Genomic DNA, 11,570 nt, shown 5'->3' with positions numbered 1-11,570 from the left:
GAGCAGCCTACTAAATAGTGAGACCCTGTCTAAAAAAAAAAAAAAAAAAAAAAAAGATTAGTCTCACTGAGAATAAAAAAAGAAAACAACTTGCATGCACAAGGACTCAAGTTTGATCCGCGGTACCAAAAAAGAAAGAAAAGAAAACAAGTCTATCATTTTTTACCTAATTGGCAAATATTATGGAAACAGCAGACTGCCTTAGGAATCCTAATACATTGTTGGTGGGAGTATACATTCACACAAAACTCAGACTTTTTTTGGAGGGGTAACTTTGGGAATTGAACCCAGAGCCTCATGCATGCTAGGCCGGCGCTCTTACCAGTGAGCTACCCCCTCACACACACCCAAATTATGGGTCTTAATTTGCTGGTATCTATTGCTTTTAAATATCTTTAACTTAGAAATTCTACTTCTGGGAATTTGTCCTAAAGAAATAATTAAACAAGCGCTCAAACGTGGCTACAATGATTCGAAAAACATCATTCATAATGGCAAGAAACTGAAGAGGAAAAAACTAAATTCCCATTCAAAGATGATTAATAAAATAAATCATGGTCCAATTCTACAGTGCAATACTATATCATAAAAATAGCACAGGCCAACTGACAAACTGGAAGAATGGCATATTGTATTATATCTTATCTTAATGGTTTTTAGTCACTTTCTTTGAAATATAATTTCTATACAACGGAATGCACTTTATTTGTGGCAGTGCTGGGGATTGAACCCTGGGCTTTTTACACCCTTAGCCCTTGGAGATCGTGTCTTGCTAAGTTGCTACGTTGCTGAAATTGGACTTGAGCTTGCTGTTTTCCATCCTGTCTCAGCCTCCCAGAGTGCAGAATTGCAGGTGTTTGCCACCACAGCCAGGTGGAAAGAAGACAGTTCTAGTTAGATGAGTTTAGTAAATGTTTACACCTCTGTAACAACTGCAATCAAGATACGGAACATTTTTTCTCCAAAGAAGTTTACCTGTGCTCCTTTGCAGCCTATCCTGATCACCCACGTCTGGCCTGAGCTATTGTTTTACTACTTATACATCATAAACTAATTTTACCTCTTCTAGAATTTCATATCGATATGATCATACAGTATCTATGATGTATTTTTATGTTAGAAAAAGTAAGTGTGCAGAAGATAATTATGATAGGATATCATGTTGTCTAACTATAGGAAAAAATATTTTTAAAAAGCAGGAAATATATGCTAGTCAAATTAAGGAACTGTTTCTTATGTTGTGAATGTCAATTCCTCAAACTTTGTTTCACAAACACTGCTTCATCTCTTCCAGTAATAATTGCTGACAGTTATAAATGTAATACATTCTCATTGAAAACAGTTAAATAAACCAGGTATGGTGCTGCATATATGTAATCCCAGCATTCAGGAGGCTGAGGCAGGAGGGTTGCAAGTTGGAGGCCAGGTTGGGCTACATAGAAAGTTTGAGGACAGCCTGGATTGTATAATAAGATCCTGACTTCAAACAAACAAACAAAAAAACCCCAACAACAACAAAAAACCAACCAAAATTTAAATAATATAAAAGTGTATAAATTTCAGTTCCTTTTCCCAGGGGAAACCCCCTCTGCTTGCTTGCTTGCTTGTTTGCTTGTTTTTTTGTTATGACTAAACTCAGGGCCTTTGTACTAAGCTACATCACCAGCCCTTTAAAACTTTTTTTATTTTGAGATGGGGTTTCATGTACTCAATAAGTTAACTAGCAGGATGGGCTTGAACTTGTTATCTGTCTACCTCAGCCTTCCAGAGTGCTGGGATTACAGGCAGTGTAAGCCACCACGCTTAGCTTTTTTTTTTTTTGGAGATGGGGTCTCACTTTGTTTTTTAGGCTGACCGCAGACTCCTGGGCTGAAGAAGTCCTTAGCCTCTCAAGTAGTCGGAACTACAGGTATGCATCACCATGCCAGGTGATTATAGGTATTTTTAAAAATTAAGATGCTAGTGAAATAGAGCAGATAAAAAAAAGAAGATCACGGGGTATCAGATTGGGAAAGAGGGCCAGGGACTTAGCTCAGTGACATCATGCCTGCCTTGCAAGCACAAGGTCCTGAGTTTGATCCCCAGTACTGGAAAAAGAAAAAACAAACAAACAAAAAAAGGATTGGGAAAGAGCCAGGCCTGGTGGTGCACGCCTGTAATCCCAGCACTTGGGAACCTGAGGCAGGAGGATCGCTGATTTCAAGGCCAACCTGGGCTACATAGTTAGTTAAAGGCCAGCCTGAACTACAAAGCAAGATCCTATCTCAAAACACAACAAAAAGAGAGAAAGAAAAGTAAAACTGAATCTATTTACAGTTGGCATATAGATAGCAAGAAAATAAAAAAGGTCTGTGAAGAAACTATTTGAACTAATATATTAGTACTAATATATTAATTTAGCAGAATTTCTGGACATAAGATCAATGCATACAAAGAATCAGTTGTATTTTCTGTTACTAGCAACAATCACATTAAAACTGAAATTTTAAAGTACCATAAAAAAAATCAAGCATCAAGGAATAAATTTAGCAAAAAGTTAGAAAAACCCATGCTATGAAAATTATAAAATGTTACTGAGGAAAGTGTAAAAATGTCTTATGAGAGGTGGGCCTCCTTTAGGTTCGTGGATTGAAAAACTCAATATTATTACTCGGCTCTCCCTAAATGCATCTGTAGATTCAGTGACAGCCCAATCAAAATTTCAGCACTTTTTTTTTTACAGGGCAAAGCAGGGGAAATCAGCAAGCTGATTCTCTGATATATGTGGAAGTGTGGAGGAGCTCAGAATTGCCGAAACAATTTTGTTTCCTTTATTATTATTTTTTTAACCTGGGATCGAACTCAGGACCATGCCCTGGTGAGGCAGGCTGCCAAAACAGTTCTGAGAGAGGAGAAAGTCGAAGACTCGTGTGGACAGTATTGACACTTACTACAGAGTAGTAGGTATCATCGGCAGGAGAGCCCATGAATAGAGCAGTGAATTCAGTAGGACGGAGGGCCAGGGACAGGCATATCCACGTGGTCACCTGTTTTGCAAAACTGTCCCACAGCAGTCCAGTGGGCAAAAATGGCTTTTGCAGTCACTTATGACAGGCAATGAAATGTCCACCTAGGTAGTATGAGCCTTGATCTTTACCTCACACCATTCACAGATACTAACGTGACCTGAATTATAGCCTTTAGGAAAAACACAGGAGAATATCTGTGAACTTTGACTAGGTAAATACTAAACAAAAAAACACTAACCACAAAAGAAAAGAAAGAACTCTTGAAGACATTGGCGTAGGAAAAGACTTTATAAACAAATCCTCAGTAGCACGGGAACTAGCACAAAGAATCACCAACTGGGATCTCATCTTATTACAAAGCTTCTGCTCTGCAAGAGAAAGCACAAACAGAGCTAAGAGACAACCTACAATGTGGGAAAAAAATTTTACCAGCTGCTCCTCAGACAAAGGACTATTATCTAGAATATATAAAGAACTCAAAAAATCAGGCCCCTCAAATATAAAGACCCAATTCAAAATGGGCATCTGAAATTAACATTTTTCAGACAAAAAAGTTGAAACAGCAAATAGATATATGAGAAAATGTTCAACATCACCAGTCCTTCAAGAGATGCCGATGAAAACACACTGAGATTTCACCTCACCCTAGAAAGAATGGCTGCTATCAAGAAATCAACTAATAACAAATGTTGGCAGGGTTGTGGGGAGAAAGGAACCCTTCTCCCTTGTTGGTGGGAGTGCAGACGGGTGCAACCACTGTGGGAATCAATATGGAGATACCTCAAAGAGCTGGGACTAGAGGTTCCATTTGACCCACCTATCCCTCTGCTGGGTATCTTTCCAAAAGAAACAAATCATACCACAGTGATATATGTGCACCTATGTTTATAGCAGCAGTCTGTAATAGCTAAAATTTGGAATCAGCCCAGTTGCTCATCAGTTGGAGACTGGATAAAGAAGATGTGGTTTTTCTATAAAGTGGAATACTACTCAGCCATAGAACAAGAAACTTGGGCTGGGGATTAGCCTAGTGGTTACACTGCCAGCCTCATAAGCACAAAGACCCGAGTTTGATCCCCAATACCACACACAAAAAAAAAGAAAAGAAGGAAAGAAAACCTAGAGTCATTCATAGGAAAATGGATGCATATTAGGCCATACTCTTAAGTGAAATAAATAAGACACATGTAAATACCAAATAGTTTCTCTGGCGTGAAAAACTAAAAGTGTGAATAAGATCCAAATTGTATAACTGACAATGTGAAATAGGAAGAAAAGGGCAAAAGTTGTAGGGGAAGTGGGAAGGGTAGGGGAAAGGAAATACGGGGAAAGGAAAAAAGTATGAGAAAAGGAAAAAATGGAAACAAAGTCTTTGCAAATAGGGGAGGTTGGAGGGGGTAAAGGGAGGGCAGGGGCATAGGGAGAAAATGAGAACCAAGATCTTACCTTGAAGTTCCAAGATTCCAGTGATGAATATAATTGTATTGTATACTTTAAAAGTACCAATAAACTCAATGAAAAAGAGAAGAAAAAAGAAAGTCGGGCTACAAGTGTAGCTCAGCAGCAGTACATTTGCCTAGTTTGCATGAGGCTCAATCCCTAGCACCAACCCTACATACAAAAAATAAAAGGAAGGAAGGAAAAAGAAAGGAAGGGAGGGAGGAAGGAAGGAGAAACAGAGAGAGAGAGAGAGAGAGAGCTCAGTGGTAGAGCACTTGCCTATGGCTCTGGGTTCCATTCTCAGCAGCACACTAACAAAAATTAGAAATGTCTGTTCCTTAAAAAGTAGCATGATGAGGGCTGGGGGTTTAACTCAGTGGCACCATGCCTGCCTCACAAGTGCAAGGTCCTGAGTTCAAATCTTGGTACCAAAAAAAAAAAAAAAAGAAAGAAAAGAGAAAAACAGCCAAGTGTGGTACTGTATATCTGTAGCCGCAGCATTCTAGGAGGCTGAGACAGGAGGATAGATAACATGTTCAAGCCTAGTCTGGGCCACTTAGCAACTTAGTGAGACCTTGTCTCAAAAAATTATAAAAAGTGGACAGGGAATTTGGATCCGTCATTTCACCACCTGCCTTGCAAGCGCAAGCGGCCGAAATTGATCCCCAGTACAAAAAACAAAAAAATTATAAAAAGAGCTGAAGATTTGGTTCAATGCAAAGGCCCTAGGTTCATTCCCCACTACTGCAAAACAAAACAAAATACAGTACAGCAGTCACCCTGGGGGTAGGTCAGAGCACTGTATGGCGCTGGAAATTCCTACGTATTGCTCTGGGTGGAGCTCACTGTACTTGTGTAAGAAGCTCAGCTGGCATCTATCTGAACACCCGAGTGCACGTAGATCAAAAGGAGGCGATGCGACACCAGCCTCAGTGCCAGTGGCCTCTGCCCTGTCTCCATCAGGTGATGTCAAGGTATGGCTCGGGGTGGACACAGCCACTTGTGGGTTGTCAAGGTGCGTTCACAGGTGACCAGCTGCTGCTCCCGGGGGCGGGTGGTCTGGCCGGGGAAGTTTAGGGGTTTGGGGGACCATGTTTTAGCTGGGTATTATCTGGAGCATTAGTTTCATTTGTTTATTTGTTTGTTTATTGATTTTTGATTTGTTTTATACTAGGGGTTGAACCCAGATCCTTTGCACTGAGTTACATCCCCATCCCTTTTCATATTTTTTGTTTTGAGACAGGTCTCACTAAGTCACTAAATTGCTCAGGTCAGACTTGAACTTGTAATCTTCCTGCCTCAGCTTCCCAGCACTCAGAGTGTGCAGGAATGCGCCACTGTGCCTGGCTTGGAGCATCAGTTTTCTAATTTAATTTTTTAAACTGTGGTAAAATACACCTACCCCACCATTTCCTTTACAATCATTTCAGTATACAATGCCATAGCATTGATTACCTTCATGTTGAAGCGCGACCATCACCATCCATTTGCAGAACTCTTTTGTCCGAAATTCTGAGGTGAGGAACGTCTCTCAGTGGCACAGTACCTGCCTGACCTTGGGTTCAGTCCCAACACCACAACACAAAGCAGCAGAAGCCCTGAAAGTCCCCATGTAACAGCAACTCCTGTTCCCCTCTGGTCTCGGGCACACCATGCTCTGCCTCTGACTTTGACCACTCTAGGGGTTTCCTGAGCAGAGCCGTGGTATTCGTCCTTTGGCTCCTTTCACTCAGCACGATGTCCACAGACACCGCATGGGTCAGAACCGCATTTCTTTCAGGGGCTGAGTGATCGTTCATGGTAGGTTGGACACGGTTTGTCTAAGCATCGTGCAGCGATGGACACCTAGGTAACTCCTACCTTTTGGTTACAGTGAATTATGTTGCTGTGAAGCGAGGGTGCAGACCCCATCCTCAGGCTTTTTGGGTGTGCATCCGGGACAGGGACTGCTGCATCGCATGGTCTTTTAACTACGAGCCCACTGCTTGAGCCATTTCACCCTGGAATCTCTCTAGTCTGGAGTGGGGCCCCGACGTGCCCCTGTTTTGAGTTCCCTGGGCATCTGCAGGAGCCCAGAGGAAGCGGAGAGAGACAGCAACAGGTGAACGTGGGCATGGGCACCTGGGAAGGGCGGCTCCCCGCCAGTGCCCACCCGTGTGCCCAGTGAGTCTCCCCGTGTTGAGGTCCAGCACTCCTCCTGAGCACCCCGTGTCCTTGTTGCCCCACTGCCCTTGACCTAAAATTGCCAGGTTTAGCACATTAAAACACACAATGAATTCAAGATGAATCTGAATTTTGATTGAACAACAAAAAATTTTAGAACAAGTGTATCCCTTACAATGTTTGAGATATACTATAAAATTTATCATTCATTTATCCAAAATTCACGTTTCCCGGGTGTCTGGTATTTTATCTAACACTTCTGCTCAAACCCCATTCAGACAAGGCCTTCACCCTCTTCAAATCGGGACACCTTCTCCTACAAGGGCAGCAAGAAGGTGCAGGACGACCCAGAACCCAGCCCAAGACTGACTGGGCTGGCTGCCTGGGTGTCCTGAACGGCTACAGGGGGCCCCAGCTGCAGACCTCTGAGCTGGTGATGTCGGGAGGCACCAGGGACAGTCACACTCACCTGAACAGTGGCCTCCAAGGGAGCTGAAAATCCAGCCCACAGAGAGGAAAGGACAGATGGACTTCAGGTCATCTTGGAGGATCAGAAGGACAGAGGTCAGTCAACAGAGGCCCTGAGCTATAGCGGGCAGGTCAGGGCTAGAGGGACCAGTAGATGGCCACTGCTGCCTCTTTGGGAGCCTTGCTGGCATCCTGTGGCTGGTCCCAGACTCTATGTGTAGGGATGGATCCGAGGACCTCCCTGGTATTGGTGTGACTCAGATCCAGTCCCTCAAGTTCAACACCTGGGCTTTGACCTGACTCCTGAGAAGGTCCAGGTTCCCTGGCTCTGCCACCAGGCCCCATTTCTTTCTTATGCTGCCCTACCAGAGATTCAGTCCTTGTCTGAGACTGCTGGGTCCCTTCCTAAGTGGCTGGCCCTGGCTCTGCCCACCTGAGTTTGGGGCCCTGGGTGTGGCCTCCATGCTGCCACCCAACACCAGGCTGCCTGTGTAGCTGGCCAAAGCTCCTTGAGTTCCCTGCTGTCCTGACCCCCTCATCCCTTTCCCTCGTCCTGATTTGTCATGAGGCTGTTGGCGTTTGAATGAGACAGGAAGGAAGGTTCAGGTGGAGTCCAGCACAGGAAGAGGTGAGGACCAGAGCTGCAGACCTGGTCCCTTTCCAGGCCTGGAAATCAGTGTTCAGCCCTCCTGGGTGGTCCTGCCAAGGGCAGCCTTCCTGAAGGCAGGAGGAAGTAGCACTTGCTCTCAAGATGCACCCAACTACTGTGACCCAGAAATCCCAGGGGAGGGCAGCCAGAGGCTGGGGCCTGCACTTCAGGCAGGAGCCAGGTGTTCAGCCTGCAGCCCGGGCCGACAAGGAGACCCCCAGCTAAGGGAAGCACCTGCCTCCAGGGTGGGAACCGGGAGGGGCCTGCGGTGGGGAGCACCCTGTGGCCAACACTCCAGCACAGCCCAGCGGGGCCTATTTCAGAAGGCCTCTGTGCTTAGCCCTCAGAATGACAAGCCTCATCTTACCTGAGGGTGCATCTGGGAGATAGCTAGGTGCTGCACCTCAACCTTGTGCAGCATCTGTGTGGCAGGAGCTGTGACTGGACCTGGAGCCTCATGACCCCTGGGACAGATGTTACCTCATTCTATGAGAGGTAGCAGAGGAGGAGGCCCGCTGCTTGGGTCCCCGGCAGGGAAGGAGGGATGGTGTCGGGTCTGAAGATTCCAGCGATGCTGGCTGTCGCTGGTGCCTGGGAGCAGAGCTGCTCCCCCAGGCCCCCCTAGGCACATGTTTGCTTACCCATACTTAACTGGTCTGACCTCCCGGCTCCAGCACCCCAAAGACAGCTTCGCGGAGTCTCCCTGCTACCAAGAGCAGCTCAGGCCTGAGTCTCTGTCTTTCCGTTCTCTGTCTGCACTGAGACACCTGGACTCTCCTTACCTGTGGTGCTTCGCTGCTGCTCCGGGGTTGCCAAGGTGTTGGGTGGCTCCATCCCCTTGCTCCTAAGCTGAGCCCTAATGCAGGGATGACAGGTAGCAGAGTGTCCTGGGTGTCGCTGTGGCTGGCCAGCCAAGCCTTGAGGCCCTTGGATCTGTCCAGAGCTGAGGAAACCTGGCCTGCAGGGGTCACAGGACCTTGGATGCTGACCACAAAGGGCCTGGGGTGGCAGGTATGCCCCCTCCTGCAGCCCCCACCCAATCCACCGGCTGTCACTGCAGCTCTGGTCCTCACCTCTTCCTGTGCTGGGCTCCACCTCAACCTTCCTTCCTGTCTGATTCAAAAGCCAACAGCCTCATGACAAATCAGCGAGCTGGGGTTGCCCTGGGCTCACATCTCTGGCTTTGTTACCACCCTGTAAGTCTAAAGAGGGGAGGCACGATGACATCTTGATTGTTGGACCAAGTGTCCCTGCAGGCCTGATTTCACCAGAAAGTGGTTCAGCGCCAAAGCAGTGGACATGTCACCCTCTACCCTCCAAAAAGCAAGGCAGACTCATCAGCTGACAGTCGCTTTTAGGTAGGTGGTCAGGAATCCAGGTGAGAAAGGCTATGCTGCACCTACTTCCTGGCTCGCAGACCTCCTGGCCCGCTCTCCCTTCTCTAACCCTCTCGCTGCCCTTTTCTGTCACTCACAGGCGCATGGCCCAGCTGCATCCCACAATGTCTTGTGAGTCGAGGCCCCTGAGGGCGGGCCTCCTGCACCCTGAAGCAATAGAATGTGGCTTTGCACGACAGGAAATCAAGTGTGGCCCCAGCACATAGTCTGTACTGACAGGACACGGCCCAGAGTGAACAGCCTGAGAAAAGTTACAGTAAAGGAAATGTACTGAACATCTTCCAGGGACAGGGAGCAAGCCATTTCATACGGAGCCATTGAGGGAAGTAGTGACAAGGTGGGAGCCGACCGATGGGAGCTTTGGAGTCAGTTTTCCTCAGCAACCAAGCGGGAGCCAGCGATGGCTGCAGAGCAGGAGACTGATGAGTTCAGATGCACACCACAGCTTGTGTCTAAGGATGTGGGAGAGAGCGGGTGACTGGCATTCCTTCCTCCAGCACAATGAAAGGGAGGGACCCGAGGTGGCAGGTGGGAAATGCTGCTCTGTGTTGCCCTGACTGCCTTCCCTTTCCCTTCACCTTTCAGTGATGCTTCCTGAGCACCAGAACAAGCCAGGTGCTGGAGGACACCCCAGGGGGCCCTTCTGGAACCTGATGAAGCTCCAGGCAGGCAGAATGCAGAACTGGTGGCTGCAGCCATCATAGGGTACAGCGCAGGCGCCTAAAACCAGGCCACCCACAGGATATCGGAAACCACAAGAGCCTGGTAGGTCTGTCACATGCAAGGAGACAGAGGGACTCACTCTACCTCCCTCAGGGTCCCCATGGATGGATACTGAGCAGGAGAATGAAAAGCCTTCTCTGCAGGGATCCTGGGGGACATCCTGGCACCCCTCCCATCTTCCCAGGAACATCTGCCCTTCCACACAGCCATTTTCCTGGGTCCTGGCTGGTGGGTGGTGTGGATGGGGAGGGGGCTCTAGTGCTTTCGCTCTGGGATTCCATCCACATCCAAGTAGTGGCCTCGGCCCCTCCTGACTACACCACAGCATAAGGCTTCTTACTGCAGTGCCAAGCCCTTCTCAGTGAGCCCTTATTCAGGCCAGCAGCTCCTTGCCACAGAGAGTGGGGCCATGGTCTCAGATAAGCCTGGGCCGTGGCTGGGGCTGTAGTCACAGGAAGTGGGCAAGCCTAGACGTCTAGTCACATCAGCTAAGTGCAGGTGATGTGGTTGGGCCCAGTGAGTGTTCTGCTGCAGACTCAGGGCTCTCGTGTGATTCCCCCTCATGGGCAGGAAGCTTCTGGAAGAGAGTACTGTGCCCCCTTGCCCGAGAGGTGGCTCCTTTGCCCATAGAGAAACCAGCTGTGCACTGTCATTTTCCTTTTCAAGCAGCTGGCTGGACCTCATTCTGTATCCCTGAGTTCTGTTTAATTTTTGTGGAAGAGGTGAAGCTTTTGCCTCGGAGAGGACCACGTCTCTGATAATGGCCGTTCCTTTACTGCAGTGGCTCATTTTAACTCCTTTTCCCTTCTGAAAGCAGCAGCTGCTTCGCTCATTATTTGACAGTGAAGTGCTGCTTCATACACAGGTTCTGGGTCCAGAGCTCTGTCCCTTGCCAGGCACAGTACATGTTCATTCCCGTTAGCCCCAGGAAGGCCCAGGGAGCCGAGCAGACCCAGTTCAGCAAGGTCAAGCCGAAGCTCAGGTTTAGTCACCGGGCCCTGTCCCCTGCTTTTCGCACTTCAAAAGATACACTAATCTGGCTCATCAGTTCTAACCCCTTCCCCTGACATGGATACCCTGAGGTTCGTAACTTCTTCTGGGTCGTGGACCCCTTCCAAGGATGTTGACCCCACCATTCCTACCCTTGGGCACACGACACACATGTCCAGGCCACACAGCCTGCAGAGCCGATCTAAGATCCTGAGACCTGTCTTGATACCTTATCTGGCGTCCCTCAGCAATCTATTCTAGGAAGTAGGACCAAACCTTTCGTAGAAGAAAAATGGTATTGCGGGGGTAGTACTGGGGATTGAACACACGACTTCCACAAGCCACATCCTAAGCCTTTTTGTTATTTGGAGACAGGGTCTCACTAAATTGCCCAGACTGGGGTCAGACCAGCAATTCCCCTGCCTTAGCCTCCCAAAGTGCTTGGATTACAGGTGTGCACCAGTGCCTGGCTGTCTTTTAAAACAAGCCTAAATCCCTTTTCAGCTCAATCAAAGCTGATCGAAAATCCTTGGCTTCTGTCTAATCTGCTTCCCCATGATCCAGGACTGGGTTCTTTGTATCTGGTTACACCCAGCACAAATACTACAAATTCAAGAAGGCCCACTTTTATCTTTCCATGCTGTTCACTCTGAAGACCCAGATCACAAACCTCTCTTCCAGGAAGCTGTCCCTGATGCCACCCTTCAGCCACTAAGCCCCAACTCGTAGGCG

The 11,570-nt window shown here is 47.5% G+C and overlaps 1 protein-coding gene and 1 long non-coding RNA gene across 7 annotated transcripts in view; one reads left to right on the top strand and one right to left on the bottom strand.

Moving 5' to 3' along the window:
• Positions 1–8,587, bottom strand: part of Nlrc3 (NLR family CARD domain containing 3) — a 34,291-nt gene extending 25,704 nt beyond the window's left edge. For 4 of the 6 annotated variants that reach the window (XM_010644051.1, XM_033758648.1, XM_010644056.2 and 1 more), the window contains exon 1: positions 8,511–8,587. The gene's annotated coding sequence lies outside the window, so the exon portion shown is untranslated. Of the gene's footprint in view, positions 1–5,903; positions 6,041–7,080; positions 7,171–8,510 lie in introns of those variants that run through there. The other 2 variants (XM_010644052.1, XM_033758647.1) reach the window with 2 other exon arrangements.
• A 395-nt stretch (positions 8,588–8,982) lies between these two features.
• LOC109118651 lies at positions 8,983–9,890 on the top strand. Its single transcript, XR_002026036.2, has 2 exons — positions 8,983–9,086; positions 9,205–9,890. It is a non-coding gene; the product is annotated as an uncharacterized LOC109118651 (long non-coding RNA).
• Positions 9,891–11,570: the final 1,680 nt, after the last annotated feature.

The sequence above is a fragment of the Fukomys damarensis genome, unplaced genomic scaffold (assembly GCF_012274545.1).
Source record: "Fukomys damarensis isolate Sample0158 unplaced genomic scaffold, DMR_v1.0_HiC HiC_scaffold_34, whole genome shotgun sequence".
Lineage (NCBI taxonomy): Eukaryota > Metazoa > Chordata > Mammalia > Rodentia > Bathyergidae > Fukomys > Fukomys damarensis.
The sequence above is the reverse complement of the archived record's forward strand: the minus strand, read 5'-3'. Positions and strand labels throughout refer to the sequence as shown.